General features: G+C 39.6%; 1 protein-coding gene across 1 annotated transcript in view; it reads right to left on the bottom strand.

The window, feature by feature from the left end:
• LOC121505663 (chemokine-like protein TAFA-5) overlaps positions 1 to 13,886 on the bottom strand; it is a 272,623-nt gene that overhangs the window by 199,997 nt on the left and 58,740 nt on the right. The window lies entirely within an intron of this gene.

Here is a 13,886-nt window from a genome sequence, read left to right as displayed (position 1 = left end):
CCCTCTCTCTGTTTTAGCAGTAAAACACTTATTAAAAACAATATATATTGTGTAAACTTTGTCACGTTAAAGACTGTTAGAAAGAGGAGAACCTCAGGATTCTTATACAGTCCATCAGTAACACCTCACAGATACACAGAAACAGAAACTAGCCCTTTAGTGTGAGGAAAACAGAGGAAAAAATCAAACTCATGTTGTGTGCCGCCTGCCTTCACTGTCAAATAGCAGCCTGAGAATCAGAACAAACCCTGGTAGCCCTGGTATCAAATGCAGTGATTTAGTCCCAAAAGCACACAAAAGTTTATCAGTAAAAACGCCATCAAAATGCTTATTACCACCAACGCAACATATCGTGTGTTTGATTTTGCTGTTCTTACGTCTGACAGGGGCGGTTATTCAAGAAAGACCACCCTCTCCCATATTTCTTGCACTACTTTGGCAGTAACTGATCTGTTCACGCCAATGAAGCAAAGTGAAATTGGAACTGAAAAAAAAATGTTTTACATTGAATTTATACTTGAAGCTGTGTAGTCATGTAGCCATGTCTCCATTACATTTTAAAGCTAAAATATCACAGCCATAACATCAAAAAATATTTATCTTTTAGGCTAGAAATGGCTTTAGAAGGGTTAAACCGTGCATAACCCCTGGATTTTTACCTGACTCTTGTTTTACAGCAAATGTGCAACTATTTTCCAACTTTTGAACATTTTCTTTAAAGCTCTGCACATGCCTTTGGTTGCAGATGCATGCGTTCATAAAATGTGAAGACTAAAACTCACACCATGCATGCATGAACAATCACCAGCCACTCTCTAATGTACCCCCCTGCTAGTGCCAGGTTGGATCTCCTTTGCCTCCAGAACTGCTTTAATTCTTTGTGGCATAGTTTTAACAAGGTGTTGGAAGCATTCCTCAGAGATTTTAGTCCGCATTAACATGATATCATCACACAGTTGCTGCAGATTTGTCAGCTGCACATCCATGATGAGAACCTCTCGTTCCGCCACATCCCAAAGGAGCTCTACTGGATTGAGATCTGGTGACTGGGAGGCCATTAGAGTACAGTCATGTTCAAGAAAGCAGTTTGAGATGATTTGACTTTGTGACAGCGTGCATTATCCTGCTGGAAGTACCCATCAGAAGATGACCCTAGAGATGGTTGTGTATTAAAATCCCAGTTTCTGCCCATCTGGCACCAACAACCATGCCACATCTATAGTCTCTCAAATCCCCTTTCTTCCTCATTCTGATGCTCGGTTTGAACTTCAGCAAGTTGTCTTGACCACGTCTACATGCCTAAATGCACTGAGTTGCTACCACTGGCAGATTAGCTAGTGGAACAGGTGTACCTAATAAAGTGGCCATTGAGTGTAGATATGCAGGGCCCCTCAGTGCACACCTTGATTCTTTTTCAAGTGTTTATACCTGCTACGAGATGAAAAGTAATAGAACAGCAAGTGTAAAACAGAAACAGCTTTCCTAATATATCAAAGCCAAAATTCAATTGTTGAAAATAAAGAATGTGATGATAAAATTTGGTAGCACTATTGTCTGGCAGACAAAATAAAAGACAATAAAGCCGTCTTCTTTTTCCAGACAGCTTTAAATTTAAATCACTCTGGGCTGTGTGAATTCAGTGTGGTTAAAAAAGTCACCTGAATTGAAAAGAAATGTGACGACTAGCTGAGGGCAGGTACAGTAGAGGGAGAGAAACAGAAAAAGGTATGAAGAGTAAGAAAGCTGTAGGAGGAGGAGGAGGGGGCAGACATAGCAAAACTAATTTAGGGGCATGAGGAAGACAGAGACTGTGTGGAGTGACATGAAGGGTGAGATGATTCACAATTTTGCAGCAACGCTTCAGCAGAGAGTCAGACACTAACACAGTCTGTCTGTCACCACAGGCTGCTGATGGACACACATTATTGGATCTATACGCCGCCTCTTTCTCTCTAGCTCTTCACTGTAGACCCATGGGTTTTCAGCCAAGCAGTCAGAGGGATTGTTTGGGGATAAAAGCAGCACAGTGAGCTCAATAAAGATCGTGATAAAAGAATTAATAGACACGGTAAAGTGTTTGTCTGCGTGCAAAATATGTAACAAGTCAGTGGTAGTTACTGTGTTGGATGAAAATATTGTTCTCTGCAGTTTCAATTATGATTTTAGCTTCCCAGAATCATACAAACAGGATCATTGAGAGTAACCGATTACTGTGCCACATGCCATGATGTGCTTCTTTTGCAACGTGTGCTAAATGGCACAGTGGATTTCAATTTACACATCATGTTAAAAAAAGAGTGTAGTTCAACCTGAAGCCTTTGAATGAGCGTTTCTGCGGGGTAAAGAGAGGTGAAAACCAATGTTTGTTAAAACAGTTTTATTTATGCATCCTGCCAGTCAGTACAGATATGGCTGGGCCCCTGAAAAACTCAGAGAATGGGTCCTCCCCAGCTGTGATTTATTGATGATGTCGATGCATGTGTTGGATCAGTAGCATCCTGGCTAACAGTCACCTTGGGTTAAAGCTCAAAAGTGAATGAACTGGGTTCTGATGTTGGAATTTTAAATTCTAGTATTTTAAACTGTTTTTTACATCTATTATCTTCACAACTTTTTAACAATTTTTGCTTCTTTTTGCTACTTTTTTCCTGCTTTAGCCCCCTTTTTGCCATTTTTCACCCATTGCTGACATGTTTTTTAACCATTTTTTGCAACATCTTTTTGCAACTTTTGCCTACTTTGGTTGTCTTTTTCCTTTCTTTGCTCATTCTGAAATTTTGCCATTTTCTTCTGATTTCAATCTATTTTTACTGTTTTCCATCTATTGTTCTTCCCACTTTTATCACTTTGCACCCTTTTTTGCCAAAAGATATCCGACTGACTGCCACTTTTAACCAACTGTGGCAACTTTTTGCCAACTTTGCCCATTTTTATTGCCATTTGTTGCCAATTTTTTGCCACATTGTCCAGTTTTATCCTGTTTATACCATTTTTCACTCATTTCTGACACTTTTTTTAAACAATTTTTTGTCATTTTTTTGCCCATTTTTTGCAACATTTTTCTGCAACTTTTTCTTGCTTTGGTTGTCTTTTTTCCTTTTTTGCTCATTCTCAAAGCTTTGCCAATATTTTTCTGATTTTAATCAATTTTTACAGTTTTCCATCCATTTTTCTTCCCACTTTTATCACTTGGTTCCCATTTTTGCCAAATGATAACTGACTTTATGCCACTTTAAACAATTTTGTCAACCTTTTTTTTTTTTTTTTAAGATTTATTTTTGGCCTTCTTGCCTTTATTTGATAGGACAGTGGATAGAGTTGGAAACAGTGGAGAGAGCAGGGAGAGGCATGCAGGAAATAGTGCCACGGGCCGGATTCGAACCCCGGTCACCTGTGTACATGGCATGCGCCTTAACCACTCAACCACCGGTGCACCGATTTTGTCAACCTTTTAAACCTTTTTCGCAACTTTGCCTACTTTTATTGCCATTTTTTGCCACTTTTTCCAGTTTTATCCCATTTATGCCATTTACATCCACGCTGACACTTCTTCTAAATGTTATGTGGCTACTTTTTGCCATTTTCCTTCACTTCCCTAACATTTTTGCATCACTTGCCTACTTTGACTTTATTTTTCAATTTCCACCCATTTTTGAAAATTTTACAGATTTGAACTAATTTTGACTGTTTTCTGGCAATTTTTGGCACTTTTGCTCACTTTTTTAATTACTTTTAACCAATTATTGCTTCTTTTTGCCTTTGTTGCCACAGTTTGCTCATTTTTGTCACTTTGTACCCATTTTTGCCCATTGAAGCCACTTTACTGCTGCTACTGGTTTATTTTTGCCACTTTTGAAAATTTTTGCATTGTTTCTTGCAACTCTTTGCCCATTTTTGCCATTCCTTTGCGCAATTTCACTATTTTTTGTTTTTTGTTTTTTGCTAGTTTTTGCCTCTTTCTGCAACCTCTAACCCTTTTCTGCCATATTTTTTAACTATTTTAATCCATTCTTGCCACTTTTCATGAATTTTTTTGTCTCTTTTCAAAATGAATTTATTGTCTCCCAAAAAATTTCTTCTGCTCTAATTTCTGGCATCTGACTTTTGTGCACATTATGGTCTAGCTATGAAGTCTGACAATACTTCCTACTCATTTAGTTCAGTTTGCCCATCTACACTGTCAACATCAATAATAAAGACATAATGTGTTTTATGAAAAGGGGTTTACATTTTGGAAAAGATAAATTGTACTACAGCATAAATAAAACAATGCATTTTGTTGCTTTGATTTGAGTGGTTGTTAATGGCCCCCAGTTTGGGTGGGCCCAGAAAGCCCTCCTCTTTTTCCCCCTTAAAGGCAGCCTTGCCTCCCTGGTAAAAACATTACAATGCAAAATGCCCTCAGGATAAATCTCAGAGAAATGAAATGATAAAACAACCCACGTTTTCAAACAATGCTTTTATTCTGAAGTTACTTCTGGTGCAGTTATGTTGCTATTGAAGCCACTTGTTCGATTACTGTTGTCATTTTCTCACCTTTTCTCTCACCTCTCCTGCTTTACTCTGCTCATTTAGATTGACGTGCATCTAACAGTTTGACTCGTGTCCCTTTTTTTTGCATGCTGCATAAGCGCCGATTTGAGTTGTGTTCTGCATTGCCAAATCTCATTTGGTGAAAGTTCTGATATGCCGGGTTTTGCTGTTTGCCATGTTGCAGTTTCTTTTTCTGCCACAACATGGACCCCACACAACAAGTGAACTTCATTAGATACAAGGTCAACAGCTGGGACGATCAATCATCAGTGGAGGACTGGGCGTCACACAACCAACCAGCGGCCAGAAACAGGAGCAACATGCAGGACACGGGAGTTGACAGGTGGGAGGTTGCCAGCTGTAAAAAAGACGCCAGGAGGCTAACGGGCCACGCTACCATGCCAGAGGCTGACTGACTGAATTGCCGGACACCGAATCATGGCAGTGGGGAGCTGAAACATTGAGCCAGTAGGTCTGATTCTGTGGGGCTGGATGGGGGCTGGAGCCTCTGCCTGAAATGAATGAGCAAATTGATTCAGACATGCCTTAACAGAAGTTCAGCGGTTACAGTCAGTGCTACAAACAGAGACAGTAGTCGTAGTTGGCAGGACATTACTGGACAGTCTTATGGGCTGATCTTTTCTGTATGCCCTGTAGAGCAGGGCAGCTGAGTGAAGCATAGTGAGACCGCTCACCAGATCTGGATCTACGTGTGAAAAGCTGGAGCTAGCAGAGGGTGGTAAAGACAGGAAGTTAACTTGACCTCTACATTGTAGCAGCTTAAGCCAAACCATTTCATTTAGTAGTTTATTTCCAGGGACAATACATAGGCACTGTTGCATTTATTGACAGTGAACCAATGCAGTGTATACAAGAGTTCCAGCCTAATTTGTAGTCCTGGTCCCGGGTTAGGCTTAGGCCTGATACAACAGAAAAAATCAAGACTCACAATCACAGCATACTTAAGCGAGGCATACACGGTGCAAATTTCACCTGATTCAGCCACAAATATTGACTTCAACTCTCTTGGAAGTCAAGCCAACTTCTGACCAATCAGGCGTTGTTTCTCGTGTTGTGTATTAGGGGATACAACGGCCGACGACGACCACAGCAACCAGCTACTCCCAACCGGTCGGATAGATTACTGACCTGTTGGTATTTTGGTCGTACGAGTCCAGATACTCCCACATCAGAGCTGAAAAGCGAGCAGAATAAGCAACTTTGGAGGATTTTTTCAGCATTTCAGCTGGAATGACTTTCTGATGCCCCTCACTATGCTATGATAAAGGAAATAAATGAAGAGAAAATATATTCCGTGGACCTGCAGCTGACACGGATGGTGCTTTGTGTGTGTGTGTTTGGTAGAGAGAGAGAGAGGATATGCGTGGAAACACTTCACCCTCAGTGTGCGAGACTTTTTTAAAAGGAAACTCCATGGATTTTGATCACAGTCTGTCCCGACTTCACTCCAACAGTGTGAGCACCTAAATCATGCGTGATGGTCCTGCTTCGTGAGGGATTCAGACCCACGGTATGAGTCGTCACCACTGTCTTAGGGTCGGCTTGAAACCGCACAGTGTAACCCCAGCTTAGAAGGGCTCTGTCCCTGCTTTTATGCCTCTGTCAACCTCATTTTGCCCTCTGTCCATGCCTTCTTCTCCTCCATCATCCTCATCTTGCTCTCTGTCCCTGCTTTCTTTATTCTCATGCCCTCACTAGTGATGGGAAGTTCGGCTCTTTTCAGAGAGCCGGCTCTTTTGGCTCGGCTCCCAAAGAAAAGCCGGCTCTTTCAACTCCCGAACAGCTCTTTATTTAGGATCTTTTGTAGCCCTATATTTTACCTTAACTTAAAAAAAAAAAAAAGATTAGTGTGTTGAAAACCCTTATGCATTCAGTGTTTTTATGAGAAGTCTTATAATTGCCCAATTTTGTGCATTTATTCTGCTACAAAACCATTCTTAGGTTTAGCATTAAATTCTGGTTGGGGATGAAGACGCATGTTTGCTCATGCCCAGTACAAATCTGGTTTCCGGGACGGATCGGGTAGCAACACCCCCCTCTCTGTTTTCACATGATCATATTATCCTTTATCCTCACATGTGATTGGCCGCCATGCTGGCCAATCAAAACAAAGTTCTGGCCAGAGCTGGGGCTGAGCACTGTGAGATCTAAGCAGCGAAAGGAAAACAAAAACTGTGCGAGCCGGCTTTTCTGATTCACTACAAAGCATCGGCTCTCAGAGCTGCAGCTCCTGCACATGACCCATCACTAGAACTTTATGAGTTATGGTTTTTACCAATCTCCTCTCCAACGAAACAATAACAATTTTTAAAAAGCCACTCAAAGGCCCTACTGTGGGTCTAGGTCAGGGGTGTCAAACTCAATCACAGCAGGGGCCGGATTCTGAATTTGGGTCTAACCTGAGGGCCTAACAGGGTCAAGATTTAACCATCCAGAGTCAACCTAAATGATTCTGAGATTAAAAGGTCAACATGAGAAGGTAAAAACTCAAAATCTGAGATAAAAAGTCAACATAAGTTTGAAAGGTAAAAACATGAACACATAATAATATGAGATAGAAAACTGAAACCATGATTTTGACAGTCAAAATCATGACTTTTAAAGGTCAAAATATGTGATAAAATTTCAAATTCATGACTTTTAAAAATCAAAATATGAAATAAAACTCAAAATCATGATTTTAAAAAGTCAAAATATGAAATAAAATTCAAAATCATGAGTTTTAAAGGTAAAAAATGAGCTAAAAGTCAAAGTTAGAAGTTGAAATGGTCAGCAAAACTGAGACAAAATATCAAAATCATGATATTTAACAATCAAAATGTGAAAAAACATCAAAATCGTGAGTTTAAAATGTCAAAATATGAGATTAAATTTCAAATTCAAGAATTTGACCAGTCAAAATATGAAATAATGTTAAAAATCACGAGTTTTAAAGGTAAGAAACTACACAAAAGTCAAAATTAGAAGTTGAAAAAGGTCAAAACATGAGATAAAAGTCAAAATCATGACTTTAAAATGTAAAAATATGAATCTAAAAGGTAAAAATATGAGATAAAAAGTGAAAGTTATGAGATGTAAGGGTTAAAATATGAAATAAACAGTCAAACCATAACTTTTAGTCGTAACTGTGAGATGCAAAATTGAAAATACAGAGAAAACAGAAATTTCTCCAATGTTGATTTTTTCCTGACTCAGCAAGGATGTTATAAATCATCAAGGTTAAGTTTACTTTTTTAAAATCTGCAGACCTCATACTGGTGGGCCAGTTAAGATAAAGATATGATATGATCTGGTGGGCCGGGTTTAACTGCCCCCCATCATCATCTCTCTGTGGTCTATTGATTATTAGTTGTAATACTTACAGACACTCAGGCTACTTGTGTCCACAAGTCAATACAAAAAACAGACTTGATCTGTGTTTTAGTTTTCTATGACAGTGATAAAAGCGTGAAGTTTACTAAAGCACATCAAAATCTTGAACTGTAAATCATGCACTGGAAAAATGTTATTTATCATTACATTATTTTATGAAGTTTAAACCTGCAAAACACAGTGATATGGTTCAACAAACAGGGGTCTCATCTGATTGTATTCAGGCAGTCTGAGACAACAGCCTTACTGGTTGGCTAACAGAAGAGACGGTGAAATAGTGAGAGAAGGGAAATGGAAAACAGAACAAGATCCTGCCTACAACAAAGAAAGCTTTGAGGGAGAAAAGGGAGGCAAAAACAAGAAGATGTAAGAATTAACACAAACACTGTAAAGATAGAACACCATCCTTTGGCCTCTTCAGGCTGCAAACTCTCTCTGACAGCACAAGAAAGACAAGGGATCAACCCTGTATCCAACCAGGCTTTGTCTCTTTTCACCGTGAAAATATGGCCTGGAATCCTATTATCCCTGGCTATATAGATGTAAGGGCTCCATCTCCATCTGTTATTCCACTGCACAGAGGGTACAGCACCACCTGCACTCTATATTGAAACTCCAGCTTTGAAAAAAAAAAATCCTAAACCCATTCTCAAAGGCTCGAGAGGCTCTTTAGCTGAAGGGCAAATAGAGCTTGAGGGGAGAATGGATGACACTCATTTCAAGCAGCCCAATTCACAATCTTTGGTAACTTTTGTGTGACAATAAAAACATTAAAATTGTGTTTTCTTTGCTTTAATGTTGAACTGGGGGCCCCACATGTATATGCTCATTCCCACATGCCCTTCATGTCCCTTTCACACACACACACACACACACACACAGATCACTTGGAGAATTGAGTTGGTGACAAGAGCTAGATTTGATTTTATCCCCGCTCTGCCTTCGCTCCTCTCCTTAGGGCCGTCACACAAACAATCTCCCAGCAGCAGAAGAAGATATTAGATTAGTTTGTGGGATGTTGGCAAGTGCCACATGTTTGTTTGCCAGCCTGCCTCCCCTGCAACCTGTATCTCTATCCACACTATGTGGACAAAAGTATTCGGCCACCTGCCCATGACACCAACAGGGACTGTAATGACAGTAGATGTACTTTAATATGGAGTTGTCCCCCTTGTTGCAGCCTCCCCCTCTTCTTGGAAGGCTGGTTTTGCATCTGTTCCTCCTGTAGAGCATTTATGAGGTCAGGCACTGATGTTGGGCGAGGAGACCTGGCTAACAATCTCCATTCCAAGCGTAGCACCGACGCTATGGCCACGACCACAGGGATTTGCAGCACTTCCTACATTGAAATAAATGTCATCACATTGTGGGAATGACCTGTCACATGATTCTTACATGTTCCTACCCGATAGCAACCCCCCCCCCCAACAACAGGAAGTGGCGTATTTTACTGGGAGTTGTAGTTTTTCCACGGAATACACTGAAGAACTTAGCCTGCACACATACTCGCTCTCGTTTCACTCTTACTTTTTCACAAAAACACTCAGACACACAACCCACACACACCAGACATCCATCACACACACCTTTGACACACTTCCACACATATGTAGTTATGGAACCGGTCGTGCCAAACAGTTTTACAGCTGGCACGAAGCTTTCAAACTAATAACAGCGTCGGATGAAGAGTCTAACTACTCATCCGGCTTGTTTTTTTTTTTTTACAATATACAAAATTGTCTATATCTCAAAAAGCAAGTTATGTACAGACTCCAAATAATTTTTTTTTTTGTTCCAAGGGATATTGTGCAATTTTTTTACATTTACAAACTTGAGGGATACAGCTGTACAATTTCTGTATTTTGAAATATAAGTGAATAAAACACGATTTTCATTTTTTTAGGTTTATTGCACTTTTAAACAATTTATTGCAGTAATTAAGACACAAGTTAATCCATATTATTTAAACGTGGGATATAAGGGTTATATTGATGTAACGCAAATAAAGATACTCCCAAGAACTGCACCACAGTATGTTAAAATGCAAGAATATATCTTGGCGGACTTGCACAATGGTAGGATTTAAAGGGTTAAGGGAGAGAGAGAATAATTATGGACAAGAGTGTGTTGATATTTATAGATGTACAGCTGCAGCAGCACACAAGGTTGCACTCTGCATGAGACAACGCTCTAATGAACTCTTCCTTACATCCTGCAGACACACACACATATATGTGTGGTATTCATGGACACACACACACAAATGTAGAACTTCAATCCCTGATAATCATCAACCTTTGTAGCCACAGAGGGCACACATGTCTTTCCATGCTTTCATTGCAGGGGCTGATCCATGACAGAGTCAAGGTGGAGTCAAATGTTTTGCCTTGATGTTGCCAGACGCACACACACACACACACACACACCCTTCCTCGCGCAGGGCAGAAGGCTGCAGGTTTTCCTTGAACGGCGGGAGTGATGAAAACAACATACTGTTAGTCTGACTGCAATCTCCAAGCTGGAAGAGGTTTGTTAATTAATTGTATGAAAGATGTAGCGAGAAGCAGATTGATGGAGCGAGAGGAAGAGTGAAAGAGTGAGAGAGAGAGAAAAAGTGGGTTATTAACTGAAGGAGTGAGAGGCAAACTGATTAAAAAGGAAGACAGAGGAAGAAAAGAAAGGGTTCATGTCGTGAAAGCTTCCTGGAGACTAACGCTATCAAGCGAGGCTCTGACTCTGATCACTCATGTGTATGCATGTAAAGTAGGCCCAAAATGCTTGGAGGGCAATGGCGATGTTTCACAGCCGCACTAAAAATTTACATATTTATCCACCAACAATTTTCTGCCTGCAAATGCACCCCCCACACCACCACCACCAACGTTTGCTTTATTTATTGATTGATTTGAGCGCAGTAAGCGTAAAAAATGCATAAAAATGAGCTGAGGCCTGAGTTTTCTCTTTGGAAAGAGCATTTGCATTCCAACCAACCCTTCTCTCTACTGTACTGTACAAATACCCCCTCCCCATATCGCAGCAAATCCTACACACACTGACACATCCACTCTAAAACACTGCTCAGAGCTTAAAAATCCAATTTTTGCACAAACTCATAAACATGCATTAGCCCTCACACCTAAAAACGTCCACAAGCGCACACACTCTGGACGACTTGGCTGGTGCCGGGCAGCGTAGGGCTCCATCTGTGCAGAGAGGTTGGGTGCCTGGCAGTCTCCTCGGGCCGCTCGGCCATCCATCCGCCCCATCCATCCCTCCCAACCAACCCCCCACCTCTGATCCTCCGTTCTCTCCCCCTCTCCCTTGAACTGAACCGTCTCCATCCTGCCTCCTTTCATGTGAGGAGCGGAAGTGTGGCTGGCGTCCACTGCTGTTGTTTGATACAGTGGCAGCGTGACGCCTGACTGCCTGCTTGGCTGTTGCACACGCATGCACATAGACACAGGGATGCAGACGTGCTCACATGGACAGTTTTTACTGGCTTCATGTCCTCCCACCTATTGGGCGGAAAGCTCGACTATGGGGAGGAAAACACTGGCTTCTTTGAGTGAACAATGCCACAGAGAGATGGTTTGTGGAAATGAGCAGTAAGCTCATACATTCATCTGACTTGAAGTCACATATGTGTGCTGTGGCATTTTTACATCAAACCTTTCTCTTTTGTTCCTTCAGCTGTACTAGTAGATGCATTTTCAACATAAATCCTACCTAAATAATATAATAAAACAACACGTTTAAATAGCACTGTAGCTTTCTTAAAAATGTAATCCTCTTAAAACAGAATGGCCTTTTTTATTAGTAATATTAAAATGTGGATGGGCACACTGAACTACATGGTTAAAAAGTAATGTTGACTTAGTAGCTAGGCTATAATGTGCTCAAATATCAGGATGCCAGAAAATAGAGCATTTAGACATTTAGACAAGAGTAAGAAGAACTGAATTATTGTGAAAAGAGACAACAAAAAGGGTGAAAATTGGCCAAAATGATTTGGTGTGGCATAATAAGTCAAAAAGTGGCATAAATGTGCAAAAAAGGGGCAAAAATTGGCAAAATGGAGGCAAAAATGGGTTGAATGTTATTTTCTTAAAAAGTAGCTAAACAATGGGATGAACAAGCTAAAAAAAAAAAAGGCAAAAATTGTGTTAAAGTGCTAAAAGACGTGTGTCAAAAATTGGTTGACGTTTCAAATTTGGCAAACAATGGGATAAATGTGAAAAAATGGGGGAGAAATGGTTTACAGTGTTGAAAAAGGTGGCAAACAATTGGCAAAATGGGTTAAAGGTTTTTATTTTAAAAAGCGGCTAAATTAGGCAAAAAGTGGCCAAACAATGGCATGAACAAGCAAAAAGAGTTAAAATTTGTTTAAAGTATAAAAAAAAAAAGTGGCAAAAATTGGCAAAATGGTGGCAAAAAATGGGTTGATGTGTCAAAATAAGTCAAACAATAGCATAAATGTGAAAAAATGAGTCAAACAATGGCAAAAAAGTGAAAAAATGAGTCAAACAATGGCATAAATGTGAAAAAATGAGTCAAACAGTGGCAAAAATGTGAAAAAATGAGTCAAACAATGGCATAAATGTGAAAAAATGAGTCAAACAGTGGCATGAATGTGAAAAAATTAGTCAAACAGTGGCATGAATGTGAAAAAATGAGTCAAACAGTGGCATAAATGTGAAAAAATTAGTCAAACAGTGGCAAAAATGTGAAAAAATAAGTCAAACAGTGGCATAAATGTGAGAAAAAGGGGCAAAAATTGGTTCACAGTGTTCAAAAAGTGGCAAAAAATTGGCAAAATGGTGCCAAAAATGAATTAAAGATTTTTTTTGTTTTGTTTTGTTTTTTTTTTAATGGCCAAATTGGGCAACGAGTGGTCAAACAATGGCATAAATGAGCAAAAAGCAGCAAAAATTGGTTTAATGTGGTTAAAAAAAAAATGGTTAAAGGTTTTTTTTTAAAAGAGTTGCTAAATTAGGCAAAAATTGGCCAAGCAATAGCATGACCAAGCAAAATAGAGGCAAAAATCAGTTTAAAGTGTTAAAAAATGTCAACAATGGCATAAATGTGACAGAACGGGGCAAAAATGGTTTACAGTGTTAAAAAAGTGTCAAAATTGGTTTACAGTGTTATAAAATATATTAAACCTGAATAATAACCACTCTTATCAAAGAAACAAATATCTTTATTTATTCATGTGTGCAGTAAATAGCCTTCTTAAAAATATAGATTTCTTTGTCAAAAAAAAAATGAAAATGGTTTAAAATTGCTAAAATTGGTCAATCATGGCAAAAAAGCCCGGAAAAAGATGTGCAGTTGAATTTTAAAAGTAGAAATGGGTTAGAAGTGGCAAAAATGGGCATAAATAGTGGTTAAAGGGAGTTAAAATGTGGCTGAAATGGCTTTAAATTACAACATTGATATAAATTGGCAAAAAAAGGGTTAACTGAGGAAGAAAAAAATAGGCAGACACAGGCAGAATTTGGTTAAACAACCAAAACTGCATCAAAAGGTGAAATGTGGTTAAAATGGGGAAAAAAAGGGTGTAAAACGGGGTTAACAGTGGCAATGATGGGTCAACAGAGGCAACATTAAAGTTAAGTGGCAAGAAGTGGTTTAGAAGTGGCAAAAAGAGGTGGAAAGAGTTTAAAAATGACAACAAAATGGAAATTGTGTTAAAATTGGTGGGAAAAAATGATGCAAAAGGGGTAAAAATTTCACAAAATGTGTGTAAAGTGGCAACAGTGTGATTTAAAAAATATTCTTATTTTTTAGGGCATGTGGAGACCCCCTCTCAGTGTCTTGCGACCCCCAAGGGGGTCCCGACTCCAAGGTTGAGAACCACTGGCTTAGATTATATTCAGGAAAAACCTCACTGCGCACTGATTGGTGCGTCTCATTTGATTGACAGATAGCTTGACAGGCAGACGCTACCTCCAGAAGGC

The sequence above is a fragment of the Cheilinus undulatus genome, linkage group 23 (assembly GCF_018320785.1).
Source record: "Cheilinus undulatus linkage group 23, ASM1832078v1, whole genome shotgun sequence".
NCBI classification, from domain to species: domain Eukaryota; kingdom Metazoa; phylum Chordata; class Actinopteri; order Labriformes; family Labridae; genus Cheilinus; species Cheilinus undulatus.
This window is presented reverse-complemented; position numbering and strand designations above follow the sequence as displayed.